Here is a 13009-nt window from a genome sequence, read left to right on the forward strand (position 1 = left end):
GCACAGAGTGGCCAGCCTGTCCCCATTTCACACACAAAGGGCCTGATTTATAATTATTGCGTACTTGGGAGGCCCCTGAGCCCTACTTCCCAAAGTCTTCTGCCTAGTGCATCACCCCTAAATCCACTCAAAGCTTCCATAGCTGCACCTTCTGCTTCTGACTCCGATAGACATGTGATTGTGGAATTGAGATTCACAAAAGCTTGCAAGACTGATCTAAGATTTGATACCAGAGTCGGGGTGTGTGTGTGTGGGTCGAGCAGAGTGAGGGGGAGAGTGTGAAAATTTCCTCAACAGTATAGGCTTCTTTGTGTGTGTGTGTTTAGTGTTTAATGATGTTAATCCCCTAGGTCAGACCTTTGTTATTCTTCTTTATGTTGTTTTTAATATACGTTTATTTTGGTTGCACCACACGGTGTGTAGGGTCTTGGTTCTCTGACCAGGGCTCAAACCCATGCCCCCTGCAATGGACGCATGTAATCTTAACCACTGGACCATCAGAGAAGTCCCCTAGGCTTCTTTCTAATGCAATGGATTTCTGTGCAGACTAACTTTTACTGCAACGCTGGAAATACATTCAACCCAGTTAACTGTGCACAGGCCAAAGGGGCAGTAAGTTGAAACCTGCTGTGGAAGCAAAGGTAACTGTATAGTCATTTTATCGTCAAAATCAGGACACTTTTCAGGGGAAAGGGGAGTGTGTTTTGTAATTACGCTGAGACAACCAGCTAACTTGAGACTGTTCTGGGCAAGTGGGGATGGACGGTCATTCTACATACCAGGCATTGCCAAGGCTCTTCCACCAGCTTGTCATCAGATTTCACTTGTAATGAGCTTATTTGTCCTTATCTCATTTTCTTCCTCTTGACAGAAAAGATGCTAATGGTTTCCTAGTATGTGAAGTGACTGCTTTGGGCTCTAATAACTTCCCTCAGAATGTCACCAGCGCTTGCATTTGGTTGATGGGCAGGAATCACTGACTGCATGAAAAAGTGTGGAGTCTGTCCGTTTCTGCTTTTCTCACATCTCGGATTCTGTTCGGAATCCCAGGTTACTGTGGACGGTTGCCAAAAGGTGTCTTCTTTTTGCCTTGTGGCTTGAATTCCCTCCAAGTGTCCGGCTAGAAGCCAGGTTTCCTGCCTTGTTCCTGCCTTCTTCTTCCTTTGGTCCCATCTGTGCGCACCTACTCTGCATGATCATCTGGAGGAGTGGGTTTATTGGGAGTGCTGTGACGTGGTGTGGTGCAAAGACCACAAACTGGATGAAGGACTTGAGCTCAGAGCACCTGGCACAGAGCCTGAGGCAGAGCCGGTGCTCGACAGCCAACTCCCATCAGACCACCCTTGTCACTGCAGGACCGGGGAGCAGTGGAGGGGCGGCCTCTCTGGCATCTTTACCAGCAATGTGTCAGAGGACGAGTTCCCTGCCCAGGGCCCCCAAGTCAAGCCTCCAGGAATAGATGCTTGTACCATTCAGAGCAAGTGATAGTTACAAACACCCAGCCTTCTCTAGATTAAGGGCCTTTTGGTTAAGCATCCTTCAGACTTAAATGATTGCTCTGAGTCCCTGGGGTCTCAACAGGAGGGAAGGATCTTATTCCATCAAATGTGAAGGTATAACATTTCTCCCTAATTCAGAACTTGAAGAAGTAAAGAAATAGTGTAAAACAGTAGAAATGCCCTGGACTTTGGAGCTGGATAGCTCCGAGTTTGAACATCACTCTTGCTGCTGTTAAGTCACTTCAGTCGTGTTCGACTCTGTGTGACCCCATAGACGGAAGCCCACCAGGCTCCCCCATCCCTGGGATTCTCCAGGCAAGAACACTGGAGTGGGTTGCCATTTCCTTCTCCAATGTGTGAAAGTGAAAAGTGAAAGTGAAGTCTCTTAGTCGTGTCCGACCCTTAGCAACCCCACAGACTACAGCCAACCAGGCTCCTCCATCCATGGGATTTTCTAGGCAATAGTACTGGAGTGGCTTGCCATTGCCTTCTCCGGAACATCACTCTTAACAGCACTTATTATCTTAGTCAAAGACACTTAACACCTAGAGCTGTATTTGTAAACTAGGGATAATGGTAACTAACCTGCAGGGTTGCCATGACAATGAAGTATTACACATCTTAAGCCTTGGCACAAAATAGGCTTTTATAAATGGAAACTATTATTACCTAGGATTATCTAAAAAAACAGTAACACTCACATAGGTGGGGATAAAAGCTCTGTGATTGTGAGGCCCCAGAAAGAAGATTCTGAAACCATCAATCTTGAAACAAACAAAGCCCAAAAACTATACTTATGACCTAATCTCGACTGGGCAGTTTATATGAGAAATCCTCTTATCCTAGGGGAAGGCAGCTTATGACAAATCCATGACTGGACTTGATCAGTTGGTAGGGTTGCCTGGAGCATGGTCAAGAAAGATTTTGATGCTGAGTCTGAACTCAGGGAAGCATGCCGTTACTGGCTGATTGGTGATGCCTGCCCGGGTGCAGGACTCGGGGGCACGTGGTTACCCTGTGCTCCTCACTGACTGATGCATAAAAATGCTCTTAACACAGGCAAGAGTCTGGACATCTAGAGCAGCGCTCAGGCTGTGGGCGGCTCAGGGGAAGTAAATGGAAGGCAGTGATGCTCCAGAGGCTGATAGGAAAGGAATGGTATGAAGATCATAGGAAATCCTTGATAGTATGCTGGGCAAATTTTCAGTGGTTTCCTAATTCTACCCAGGAACAGCCCAAACAGGGTAGGCAGAAGAGCCTGATAAATGGCCTGGGAGAGTCAAGAAAAAAGTTTAGCACCCATGATTATACCAGCCAGCATCATGCAAACTTTGATGGCTCTCCTCTCTTTGGCAGGGTTTCCAGGAGGGCACGGATGAGCCACAGCGGCCCAGGTGGGCATATAGTGGCTAGCGGGTCTCTAGGTGGCTTGTCTGAAAGGAATCAGCTACTGGACTCCTGCTGACTGTCTCCAAGAGGTCAGATCTTCCCGTGTCTAAAGTAGCTGGGTTGTTTGTGAAATGTCTATACCTTAAAAATTTGGATCAAATTAAAAAGACACACAAGTGCTATACAAGCCAAACAACAACAAAAAAAACCATCTGCAGGTTGAATGGAAGCAACCAGTATTTGACCTTCAGGGCTAAGCCCAAAATCATGAGCTTTGCACTCTAGGCGCAGATGACTTCACAGTGACCTACCTTTCCGGAAGCCCTTCCTGCTTACATCCCCGGCCAGCCAAGAGCAGTTCTGGTTCCCAGGACACTTGAGGCAGCTCCCTTCCTCTGCATCTTGGCTCTGCTGGCTCTGCAATGCCTTTTCTCCCAGCTCCTGCGGCTCCACCTTGAAAGTTCTATTCCTCTTCCTGGAAGTCTTTTCTGATTTGCCTCCAGCCAATGAATGATTAAATAATTACACACAACCTACTTGGGCCGGATGCTCTCAAAGGGTTATATTTCATCTCTGCTGTAGTTTCTATCATTCAGGCATGACCTACCCATCAGAATGCTACAGAGAAAAGGTTTGATAGTTAATTATAAGCAACTTAATGTGCAGAGCTCCCTTCTCCAGCTCACCCCCCAATCACCACCACCACCATTAAACCCCAGGATCTGCCATGTGGGTGCCAGATGAACGTCAAGACTTCTTGAGAGCTTCAACTTTGAGGGACTAAACTGAGTTTATCCCAGCCAGACTGAACTTGAGCCTGGAAGACCATGGCTAATCGCCTCACAGGGCTACCCCTCCACCCCATCTCTCTGCCGTTCCTCCGCAGTCCTCCACTCTCCCACAGCATGGCCGGCATCTCTTAGCTGTGTCCTCGGTCACTCGGGGGCTCAGGCCAGGGAAGGTGATTGAACAAAGCCCCACCCCCCACCCCAGGGAGTAGATCCAGGTGCCAGTCCTGCGGAACTGATGGTGGGACGCCAGCATCATCAGGAACGGGAAGAGACGCCTGAGGGAGCAGATCCTGGATTCGGTTCATTCGAATTAGTACTGATGCAACCACCTTAAAGCATTACGCCTGGACTTCCGTGGTACCATGGATAAGAATCCGCCCGCCAACACAGGGGATGTGGGTTCGATCCCTGGTCTGGGAAGATTCCACATTCGCTGGAGCAACTAAACTCGCACATCACAACTACTGAACCTGTGCGCCTAGAGCCTGTTCTCTGCAACAAGAGAAGCTACCACAGTGAGAAGTCTATGCACTGCAGCGTAGAGTAGCCCCCCCCAGCTGCAACTAGAGAGAGCCCATGGACAGCAACAAAGAAAAAAATTAGACCCAAGAGGGCCCTAGACATTAAGATCAAAGGAAGAAACTGAGGTCCGGAGAAGTGTGGCTTGCCTGAGGGAGGACAAGGCAGAGAATGTTTTCAATAGGATCCAGGAAGCCTAACTCTGAGCTTGAGGAGCGTTTTCCACTAAACCAGAGATTTGCCACTAATGTTGGAAACGTTCTGATAAAAACACAAGTGAGATATTTCAAGGCCACATTTTCCAAAGAGTCCATTCTGCAGCTGTGCAAAGCTGGCATGCTGATTTGCCTTCTGGCCTTAGTGAATGGAGCATTTGGAGAGTATCGTGTGCTGTCCCAGCCATCCCCACCCTTGGGCCATCTCCTTACCAGAAGGGATATGAGTGGGGCGTGTCTGCATCCACACAGTCCGAACTCTGAGCCAAACCTTGGTCACAAGAGTGGACAAAATGAGAAAACACTCCCAAGTATTTTGTTGTGATGAGTCTTGCTCTGCTCTCCATCACATCTTGCCATGTTTCCCTGGGAACATTCAGATAAGGAAGAAGTGTGTTAGTGTTAGTTGCTTAGTGGTGTCTGACTCTTTGCGACCCCACATAGCCTGCTAGGCTCCCCTGTACATGGGATTCTCCAGGCAAGAATACTGGAGTGGTTTGCCATTTCCTTCTCCAGGGGATCTTCCTGACCCAGGGATCGAACCCAGGTATCCTGCATTGCAGGCAGATTCTTCACCCTCTGAGCCACCAGAGAAGCCCCCATATAAGGACGAATTTCCATTTAAATCAAGAAAAAAGATTAAACTGTTTCCTTCTCGTGACCAACCTGGCAACCTCTGCTACAGAGTAAATCAATGCAGGAAGGGATCTTTGGATGCTAAGACAAGACCTTTATGTTTGTCTTCTTGTTTTAGTTGCTAAGTTGTATTTGACTCTCTGAGACCCCAAGGACCAGAACCTGCCAGACTCCTCTGTCCATGGGATTTCCCAGACAAGAATCCTGGAGTGGGTTGCCATTTCCTTCTCCAGGGGATCTACCTGACCCAGGGATCAAACTCACATCTCCTGCTTTGGCAGGAGGATTTTTTACTACTGAGCCACCTGGGCAGCACTATCATCACCTTACAGACAAGGAAACGGAGACTCAGAGCAGTTCAAAGCCGTTCACCCATTAATTAGCGATCAGACAAATGGGCCAGGCCCTGTGCTGGGGTCTGGAGAACAAACAGACTCAGTCCTACCCTCAAATTGCTACCAGCATAGCAGGGAAGAGACTGGCAGTAAGTTACAAGAAGCTGAAGGGACACAGACTGTGCCTCCCCAAATATGCCACTTTGACATAAAGATTGCTTTGAGCTGAATGCAGTTGAGAAACAATGGACTGCAGGAAAAGCTCTCTACCTTCCCCCTGATTACCTAAAAGTCGGGCATAAATTTCCCATGTGAAGGTGCCACCCTCCCCTCCAGCACCATGAAGAGTCAAATGACTTTTCATCACTGGAGAGGACTCTAGACTCTCATTAGTTCAGGGATGGCACGGAGAGGAATCCACATCATAAACCTTCCTAAAATGGCCCTCACCTTCCATGAGTTTCCCTGTATGTCTACCACCCCGTAATGCACCGTGACTAGAAGCTCAGAGTCCTCCGTCTCGTCACTTCTCCACAAAAGTATTGTCCTTTGTATTAACCTCTGGGTCTGACCACCTCTTTGGGGTTTTCCTTTCATTCTGTGAGGCCCTCAATATGCATCTAAAATAAATCACTTTATCCAGTTCAACTGGCTTCAGCAGTTTTATCTCCAGGCCCCCAGCCGAAGATCTGAGAGGGCAGAGGTAAAAGTCCCCCCTCTACCCCCATGAAATCTCTGATACCCAGTTCTGTGCTCTTTCTACTTCTTCAATACACTGACAGCATACTCCTGAGTGCCCAGGTCCATTACTTAATCTTCAATCTTTATCTGCTTCTCTTGCCCAAAGCTGACCTTGTCACCACCCCAGATGCTTCCCCAAAACGTGCTTTGTTTCATAAGGCAAAGATGAAGGCCTAGATCTCCATGGCCAGTGTTTCGTGGGTTTCCCAGCAGCATCTTTCAGGGTTACTAAGAGCCCAAAGCACACTGCTCCTCCTGTATCTCATCTATGCCATGATGATGCGACTTGACCAAAGAAACCAGAAGCCGAAGAGAGAGACAGCTTCAGATTTTTGCTTATAAGACAATCATTTAGCCATGCAAACTATGCCAGGCTCTGACGGCTTCTGAGACATGCCGAGCATTTCTAAAAAAGCTATCATTAAGAGTCACGCTTTTGATCTCTATTCATCTGAAGCATGTTTCCACACCCTGCCCAGAATTCTTCACCTCAACCCATGGAGTGCCTTGTCTCCATCCCATGGTTAAGACCTGGTGGCTTTTGCTACCACAGAACCAATAAAGTGCTGCAGGAGGAGCCACAGACACTCTGATGAAACAGCAGACAGCATGACAGACGTGCAGAGGTGTGTGTGTTTGTGAGGGAACCTCAGAGACACCGAGGAGTACTGTGGGGGTGTGGTTTTGCCAGGTCTTCATGGTCCTTCATGACACTCACTGGATGTTGTGAGTGTCCAACTGCAGCCCTGAATCCCCTCAGCACTGAGTGACAGGTGCAGCCCTGGTGTGCCTTAAGCTCACCTGCTTGGGTATCAAGGATGCTGATCACATTAGCAGTTTGCCCTGAAGTTTACCTCGCTTGCTGTGCACCGCCTCCCCAGAACTTTCTCTGCAAGGATGACCAACATCTCCCCGATTCCCCCGCCCCCTTGAAAGCTCCTTCTCTTGACTAATGCTTTCTCAACGCTGTCTCCTGGGTGTACTTTAAGTTACAGAACATCTCAGAGCTCAGTTCTCTTGTTTGTGAAATGAAGACAATCACACTTTCTGCATCGTTGTTTAAAGGAATAATGTCTAGAAAGCATTTGGGACAATGTCTGGCACGTTCTACATTCTCAATAAAAAAAAAATCTCAGAGTATTTCTATCAATAGATGAAAGGATAAAGAAGATGTTGTTTTTCAGTCACTCAGTCATCACTGGTGTATGTACAAACACACACATTGAAATACTACTCAGCCATAAAAAAGAATAAAATCTTGCCATGTGCAGTGACATGGACTGACTTGGAGGGCATTGTGCTAAGTGAAGTAAGACAGAAAGGAAAGTACAAATGCTATATGATATCATTTATATGTGGAATCTAAAAAATACAACAAACCAGTGAATATAACAGAAAAGAAGCAGACTCACAGATAATAGAGGCCAAAATAGTGGTTACCAGTGGAGGGGGACAGGCAATAGCGGTATGAGACTGGGTGGTACAAACTATCCGGTGTAAGGTAGCTTCAAGGATATATTGTAAAACATGGGGAAGAGAGACAATATATTGCAGTAACTATAAATGGAATGTAACCTTTAAAATTATATAAAAAAATAAAAATTATGTTTAAAAGTCTCAGGGTATTTAACCTTCTCTCCCGGCCTTCATGAAAAGATTTCAGCATCTTAGGATGGAGTCGGATGGAGTCTGGACAGTTCAGACTTGAGTTCTTCTCAAGGCAGTTTTCCATCTGCCTTATAACCGGAGCAAAACCAGATGGTTCCTAAGAGGTGGGAAAAGGCAGGTCCGTGAAAGGTCTGCTGGGGGCGTATGAGGAGCCTGAGCTGATAGCAAACTAGACACAAGCTCTTTACTCTCTTGGGGAAAAGAGAACAGGGTTATGTTCCATTGTGTGCAAAAGAAGAAAATGCTGATGTGAGGTCACACAAAAGGAACGCGAAGGAATGAGAATGCCAGGCTGCGCATCTCAGCCTGCGTCAGCCTGAAGAATTCTGTGTCTCCCGGTGACTGTCCAGTTCTTGTATTTTATTTTGTGCCAGAAGGAGCACAAGCTCTCTGTGACAGCTAGATAAACAACCTCGAGGCTGAGCAAAAGATGCTCAGATTTCCAAAATAATTTTTTCTTTGCAGGGCAATGGAAGCTAGGAGAAGAATCTGGTCAGATACGTTTCTTCTCTCCTGGTCAAGGGTAAACCTTCCCTGGAGAAAGTGTCCAGATATTTGTGGGATGGGAGGTTAAACCACTGAAATCCCTGAGGCCAGTAGCCTCCTCTTCTCCTATCGGACAATGCTCTCTATTTGAGGGAGGGATTCTGGTCAAAATCCCTGTGGAGGATGAGTCTTTCGATTTTGAACAACAGAATGAAAATTTGAGAGTTGGTTCTGGTTTTAAAACTCATTCCCTCCTCTGTTCCTCAATCCCACATGCAATTATTTATCCTCCATTCCATCTCCTCTAACCCTCCCCATCACCCACTCTTTTAATTGAAATTATAGTAGCTCAGTCACCTGCCAATGCAGGAGTCCTGGGTTCGATCCCTGGGTTGGAAAGATTTCCTGGAGAAGGGAATGGCTACCCACTCCAGTATTCTTGCCTGGGAAAACCCATGAACAGAGGAGCTTGGTGGGCTACAGTCCAGGGGGTGCCAAAGAGTTGGATGTGACCGAGCTACTAACACTTTCACATTCATAGTTGATTTACAATGTTGTGCCAATCTCCATTGTACAGCAAAATGACTCAGACACACACATATATATTCTTTTTTAAAAATGTTATTTTCTGATATGTTTCATTCCAGGAGATTAAATATAGTTCCCTGTGCTGTACAGTAGGACCTTACTGTTTATCCATTCTAAATGTAATAGTTTGTGTTTACCAACCCCAAACACCCAGTCCATCCCTCTCCCTCCTCCTTGGCAACCTCAAGTCTGATCTCTATGTCTCCCTCACCCACTCCTGAAGAGTCTCCCCATCTCACTCATGCCGTGAGCTTGGAGATACCAAATTGGCCACCAAGACAGTCATCTTTCAACCAACCCCTGATGTCCAGGTACCTACCTCTACTGGTAGGGCTGGTTGACAAAAGAAAGCAATGGCTGATAAAACATTATCTGGAGTCAAGGCCACTTAGAGGCAGGCAACACCTAAACCAAATGCCATCAGCTAAAAAACTAAAGCTATGGGGCTTCCCTCATAGCTCAGTTGGTAAATTATCTCCCTGCAATGCAGAAGACCCGGGTTCAATTCCTGGGTCGGGAAGATCCCCTGGAGAAGGAAATGGCAACGCACTCCAGTATTCTTTCCTGGAGAATCCCATGGACAGAGGAGCCGGACAGGCTACAGTCCATGGGATTGCAACAGTCGGACATGACTTAGTGACTAAACTACTACCACCACAAAAAACTAAAAAGTGAAGCATGGGAAGAAGACTTGGTGTTGGGGAGGAGTGGGTAGGGATGGCTGGGATTTGTAAAAGGATTTTTGGTCCTGTCTGATGTTTCAGGCTCTGTTCTTGTTTTGCTGAATATCGAGATTGTCATTTTCTAGAGATAAGGTTTGGGGCAGGGGGTGGGCAGTGTGCCTAGTTTGGCAGATGTGAACTCTCTGAAATACTCAGAAAGCCTTGGAACAAACAGAAACTAAAGCTCCCACCCATGTAGGGGCTTTTCCTTGACAATTTCATGAGGTGCAGGGGGAGCCTCCCAGACCCAAGAGTGTCCACCATGCCCATGGCCTCACCCTATACATAACCTGCTCCACCCTAAGCCTGCCTTTTCTTTTTTGCCTTTTGAATATTCAATGGAGCCTAATTTAAAAGACCTGTCTTTGTGATAGCTGTGGCTGCCAAACAGTCCCCAGTCTAAAATGTACTTTGGATTCTGTGCAAAAGTCTGAAATTCCATGTGTTGTGGTCAGTGCCTGGTTAGGCTATTTTGACCACTGCATCATTGTAGTAATGACTAACACTCAGGGCCTTCCCTTGCTTTTGTGAGTTACACAGATTCAGATGTCTCGCTACCTGGGTATATATAGTAGGCTTGTAATATTTTTCAACTGAAGAGCTAGTCCTTGTCCTCAGGGAACAGTAAGGCATCCTTGAAATGACCTGAATTCAAAGCACCTGATGAAATTGTGATTCTGATTGTGCTCTAAAGGAAAGAATTTCTCTTCTCTGCAAAGATATAAACACAGGCTGGATAAGCTGCTATTTAAGAAGTTATCACGTAGATTCATGTCTGTTCAGATACTTGCACAAGCAACCTTTAAACTTTGTTCCAACCCTTGGATCCAATGGTTACCTGTCTCTAATTGGTTTTTTACACTCAAGGACCATGCAGGATGGGGGGCTGCAGACTCCTGGGGCTCTCCAAATAGTGGTGAACTTCATGAGACACTTCCTCCTAGAAGTTTGAGCCAAAATGTTTAGCGAGCAGAGACACCTGTCTTAGAGCATGGAGGAATAAATAAATTTTAGGTGCGAATAAATAAATTTTATGCAGCAATGAAAATAACACAGTTCAGCTACACACAACAGTATGATGATCCTTCTGGCTTCCCAGCCAGGATAGGAATCACCCCTCTGTCCAGGGCCTCCACACTGTATATGCTGCCCACCCATTAGTCACTTGGTGGCCGTGTTGGTTATCAGATCAACTATTACAGTATCACCATCCTTGTGTTCAAATAACCCTTATTTTACTTAACAATGGCCCCAAAGAGTAATAATAATGATGCCAGCAATTCAGATATTATCTTACTGAACCTATTTTATGATTTAAGTTTTGCCATAGGTATGTATGGGCTTCCCTGGTAGCTCAGTTGGTAAAGAATCCACTTGCAATGCAGGAGATCCAAATTCATTCCCTAGGTCAGGAAGATCCCCTGGAGTAGAAAATGGCAACCCACTCCAGTATTCTTGCCTGGGAAATCCCATGGATAGAGAAGTCTAGCAGACTACAGTCCATGGGGTCGCAAGAGTCAGACACGACTTAGTGACTAAACCTCCATAGGCATATATGTATAGGAAAAACTTAGTATATATAGGGTTTAGTACTCTCTCTGATTTCAGGTATCCATTGGGGGTTTTGGAACATACCCACACCATGGATAAGGGAGGGTGACTGTATGAAGAGAATATCTCTAATCTTTGGAAAGCAGAGAAGAAAATAGTCCACGTTGCCTTAAGAAGGACACTAGGAGTCCAATTTTGTATCACGTGCATTTGTTACTATTCAAATTGAAAAGAGCATTTATCTTGAAAATATTCATTGATTGTATGGTTCTTTCCTGATTTTATGTCTGGACGCACCTTTATTGTAGAGTACTTCAGCAAAAAAAAAAAAAAAAAATGAACTAGCATTCAAATAAACTGCCTGACCATGGCCATGTTAATTATACAAGGACTCTTCTAAGCAAACATTTTCAAGTACATATTTGGAAACTGTGCTATTCAACACTGTAAAAATAAAGATAAATGGGACAAAACTGGAGCCCTCGTGGAAGGGGAAGACAGGGAGGAGAGGAGGAAGGGAAGGAGACTGGTGCCCCTGGAATGTCTCTTCATGCGGCCGTTTAATTCTGCTGCTCTGTCTTTAGCAAATAGGGTTGGGTCCTATCCCTTGTCTTGATGAGTCTTAGAAATCAACTAGGGGACACAACTTATAAACCAACTCTGTATGTTTCATACTAGACAAAGTGCTAACTACTTCAGTGGTAGCATCTTCATCTTTCTGCTCCTCTGAAGCTCTTTCACTCTCTCTGGTCCTTTGTTCCATTTCCAAGAAGGCTTAGCTGAGATCCTGGGGAGTTGACTTTTCGTATCTGCTTGGTTTGAGGTCATTTAAAGGACATTGAAAATGGAACAGATAATGCAGCTTAGGTGCTGAGATTCCCAAATATTGAGGGGGAAAAAAGAGCAGAGGAAATTGCCTGCCACAGGTTGGACAAGTTTTCAATCCTCACTGTGAAGCACTCTAGTACTCCTGAGGACTCTCCTAATACTCTAGTACTCCTGAAGACTACTCTAGTACCCCTGAGGACTCCTCTAATACTCCTATAGTACTAGAATGGAGAAGGACAGGCCAGGATATTACTCGCATTAAGAAAGAAGTCTTGCCTTCTGCTTGCCATCATGATTCTGACTTATCTGTGGTTGCCTTTTGAAAACTACTTCCTACAGAAATTCTTTCAGCTATCCCCTCCAGTTTTTTAAATGGCTATAAAAGATTTCAGCCATTTTTCTCCCCCAGTTTTATTGAGATATAATTTTATTGATATAATTGACAAATAACATTGTATAAGTTTAAAGTGTACACCATAATGCTCTGATACATGCATATACTGCAAAATGTTTACCACATTAAGAGTGGTTAATATTCATCACCAGACAGTTATATTTTATTTTCCCTTGTGATACTTTTTAAGCTCTATTCTCTTAACTTTCAGATATATGGTACAGTCTTGTTAACTATGGTACAGACTTGTTAACAGTCATGTTGTACCTCTCATCTCCAGAACTTATTTATATTAAAACTGGAAGTCTCTACCTCTTGATCACTTTCACCCAGTTTTCCCACCCCTCACCCTCCGCCTCCGAAAATCACAAATCTGATCTCTATTTCTTATAAATTTGGATTTTTTAATATTCCACATGTAAGCGAGATCATACAATATTTGTCTTTCTCTTTCTGGCTTATTTCACTTAGCATAATGCCCTCAAGGTCCATCCATATTGCTGCAAATGACTTGGTCTCCGTTTTTACAGCTCAATGGTGTATATATATTTATCTATATATACCCGCACCACATTTTCATTACCCATGCATCTGTCTTAGGTTGTTTCCATGTCTTGGCTACTGTAAATGATGCTGCAGTGAACACG

Source organism: Moschus berezovskii, chromosome 23 (assembly GCF_049115385.1).
Source record: "Moschus berezovskii isolate FMDL1 chromosome 23, NW_MosBer_1.0, whole genome shotgun sequence".
NCBI classification, from domain to species: Eukaryota; Metazoa; Chordata; class Mammalia; order Artiodactyla; family Moschidae; genus Moschus; species Moschus berezovskii.